The sequence below is a fragment of the Octodon degus genome, unplaced genomic scaffold, assembly GCF_000260255.1.
Source record: "Octodon degus isolate 3935 unplaced genomic scaffold, OctDeg1.0 scaffold00045, whole genome shotgun sequence".
NCBI lineage: Eukaryota > Metazoa > Chordata > Mammalia > Rodentia > Octodontidae > Octodon > Octodon degus.
Genome location: NW_004524621.1, coordinates 13,965,047 through 13,969,095, shown reverse-complemented (window position 1 = coordinate 13,969,095; position 4,049 = coordinate 13,965,047).

Here is a 4,049-nt window from a genome sequence, read left to right as displayed (position 1 = left end):
AATTAATTAATTAATTTTAAAAAAAGAAAATGCATGTATGGCATTAAGGCACAAAACAAACAAAAAAACTATTTGCATCGCATTTTCAGATATTTGCATTGAGTTGTTCTCTTTGAGGACACGTGATACTGTGTACTCAATTCTGCATGTTGGTTCCTCATCACAATGTGATCAGCACCCAGGGCAAAAAAGGAGTCCTGCTTGTGGGGTGGCAAGGAGGAAGAAGACCCACATCTTGGGGCTCAAGGCCAGAGAGAAATGCTCCTAAATGGAAGTAGAAAACTCTGCCCAGAAATCTGATCCTAGATATGCATCAGAATCTCTGGAGAAATTTTTTTAAAACCTTCATGTCTGAGCCCCACCCAATCTTCTGAATTGAGTTCTTACCCTTAGCATCACCACTACTGTTAAGCTTTCTTGTGGCTTCCAGACTCCTGAGTGCCTGCACGACCTGGACAATGCTGGGTTTTAGTGCCTTCCTTTTTACTCAGGTGTGCTTACCTAGCCTCTAGATCCCACTGGACTTTGAGCCTGGCAGGTCGGAGAAAGAGATAGCTGTCTCTGTTGAGTAGAGGAGATTTCTTTCCAGAAAGTGGCTAGATATTCAAAATTAATTATTAAGTTTTTTTATTAATGCTTGGAATCATATGCAACATTTCCTGATTAATTGTGATATGGGAAGGGCCGGGAAGATGGCTCAGTGGAATAAACGCTTCCCTGGTAAGCGCAAGGGCCTGAGTGCAATCCCCGGTTCCGCAAAAAAAAAAAAAAAAAAAAGTGTAATGGACATCACAATTATCAATTCAGAATTTAGAAGCCAAGTTCCTAAGCCAACTATTATATAGCCTGAGGTCTCATTAGTCTCATCAGTGACTATAGCTTAAATTGTTTTGGCTGCAGACTGAAAGGTGCCCACAGAGCAGGGATCACCATCCACCATCTAAACACACAAAGAAGCTCTGATTTTCCCTCACTGCATGACAGGAAGGACCCAAGCCAGAGATGGGACCCTTTGAATGTCACCCCATTGCCAATTGTCACATTTCAGAAAGACTTAGAAATGGGCTGAGCCCTAAAACCACATCATGTCTCCCCTCTCCATATAGCTTATTTTGAACTGCCAATGTCATCAGGGTGTCATCTGGCAATGGCATACACTGCATCTGAAAACTCCCTCTAGTAGCAAATGCCCCATGAGGTCACCTTCTCCATCAGCTGCATCAGATTCAGAGTACTGTAGAAAGACAAAGCTAACAGAGTTTCCTAACAAAAGACTGCTCACATTTCTTCAGTGCCTACCAGCACCCAACCACACCATATATTTTATTTCACTTAATCCTCACACTAACTCTGACATGGTTGTTTCACTGTTACCATATGATGAAAATGCTGAGGCTTGGAAAACAAAATAACTTGTTCAAGGTTATATATTCAGTAACCTAGATCTATGTAATCTAAAACCTGTATTTCTCAAAGTAGGGAATTGTCTACAAGGTAGTGTGCCCAGGGTCATAAAGAGTCTTAAACACAAAACAACTTCTCAAGTGAAGATTTAATTCAATGGCAAGTAATTTTTTACACTATTTTCATTAAACATTAATGGATTATAGAAGAATACAAGTGTACACAATTCAAAGATAACACATAAGATTAGGAAAGTCATGCTTACAGCATGTTACTTCTGGTTTTGCCCTTGGACCTCTAGGGTTCTGTCAAGGGCTTTTGTCACAAGGAACATTCTAGAAAAAAGATTTAAAAGCATAGCCATTCTTGACCTGTTATTAACCAAAATGGACTTTGGGAATAGCGCCCCCAAGTGGAAGTGTTGAAAATTGTTTGTCATCAAAGAGCAAAGATTGCATTCTGCTGGCAGCCTCAATTTCACTGCTAGTCACTAAGTCAGTGGAGGAATGTAGCTTATATAAGTTTATGGTTGCTAAGCCCCTTCCCAGTAACCCACTCTAATAAGGTATCCAAAGCTTTCTAGTGTGGAGAAAAGGATCTGTCACAGAATGAACAAACCTAAAGGAAACTTACTCCACCCTTACGCAGCTACCCTATTTTATTTCTAGCACTCTTCATCCAAAACTTACTTACCCTAACCAGTAGATGGGGTTTTGTTTTGTGTTGTACCAAAAATTGAACTCAGAACATTGGGATTGCCAGGCAGGGTCTGTGCCATTGAGATATAGCCCTGGTAGGCATTTTGTTTTATAACAACATGCAAAATCATCTTTGAGATGGTTGTAATTGACTTTATTATAAGATGGGCAGGACAGTCTATATACTATGACAGACTAGGGTACTGTCAGAGAGGTTAATCATTGAATTACAAAAAGTATAAAAGACTCCAGCCAACCCCTATTGCGGGTGACTCAGTTCGTTTAATTTCCTGGTATCATTTGAAGCCAAGAAAATCAACATATACGGCAAAAGGGGGTAACATAGCACAGTTAAGCTATAGAAAGGTGATCCTGACCAAGAGAACACAGAAGTACAGCTTTTGAGTAGGAAGCCCATCTACAAGCACACTGCAGCCAGTCTACACCAAAGCCAGTTCCCCAAACACACCCTCTCCTAGGCCCCATCTACCTGGTGGCACCCACCATTCCCTTTGATGAGAAGTCTCTTTTCCCTGTACAATCAATGCCTGGCTAACCCCTACTCACTCTTTACACTTCCTAGAAGGACTTCTTGATTCTCTTTAGGCTGGAAAATCCTTCTATATCCTAGGCCACCTCAAATTTCCCCCAACTGCTTGCTTGTCAGATGCATTATAATGGCCCATTCACATGCCACAGGTGCCAAAAGAACTAGAGTACTCAGAGGAAATGCACAGCCAGTGTTCTGCAATTATTTTCTGAATGAATGAAAGTTAGGGTTATGCTACAAGTCCTTGTAGAAGAGAGAAACATTGGGCTATCTTGATATACTCTGCTGCCAATTCAGGCATTCTGAAAGCTCAGAGCAGCAAAATCAGCTTTGGACAGGGCTGAGAAAGGGAAAGGCACATAAAGACACAACTAAGCACCTACTATGTGTGCTGAGATCACAGATGGAATGAAAAGGGTTTTACTGCAGAAACTCAGACTAATGGGGATGACAGCTACAGACCCAATAGCAAGGATAGATTGCTGCATCATAAAGCCAAAATGGGAACAAGTGTGAAAACCAAGCTGTGCAAGCAATGCCATTGCTTACACATGATTTTTATAGGTTTTAGAAGACATTCATGAGAACTTTCAGAGATAAGGTGAGAGTTAACATAACTCCTGCATAGCATTTCATTTCATTTTTACTTATGTGTCAAACGTTTTGGGGATATACATTAATTTATAGTCTGCTAGTATTGAGTGTTAGGAAAGCCCTAGAAGAAACCAAAGGTGGTTGTTGGCAAGGAGCTTAGCATCAAGTGTGAGAGATAAAGCGACCACAGTGCAGTGCAAGCAGAGGCAAATGTCAGGAAAGCCAGGATTTGTTTCCGTTATAAGAAACTCAACCTGCTTAAGTGACAAAGGGAATGTATTTCTCATATAGCCAATATGCTCAAGGCAGCTTTGAAGCCCCAGTTGAGCTTTGTCCAGGGGCTGGATAAATGTATGCCTCATTCCTCTAATCTCTTGACTTTGTCTTATGCTGGGTTGACTTTGCTTATGCTTGTATTCAAAGTTTATCATGGAACAAATCACAGGTTTGTATCTAAATCTTCCATGTTTTGATTTGACTGGATAATATAGCTTCTCTTCTCCCACAGATTTTAACACAAGTCCACGGCCTGACTATCCTCGGCCTCCATGACAATCATGTATCTCCCAGGAGTGAATTACTGAGTCATGGGGATGAAGCTGACTGGCAATTCTAGGTAATCCTTCCCATCTCTCCTCTCTCTCTCTCTCTCTCTCTCTCTCTCTCTCTCTCTCTCTCTCTCTCTCTCTCTTTAATGTATTTAGGACAGGATCACAGGGTGTACACTCTTCTTACAGAGCTGGTATGGGTCTGGCTCACCCAAGCCATATGACCTTAGTAGTCAACTATCATAAAAGATAATC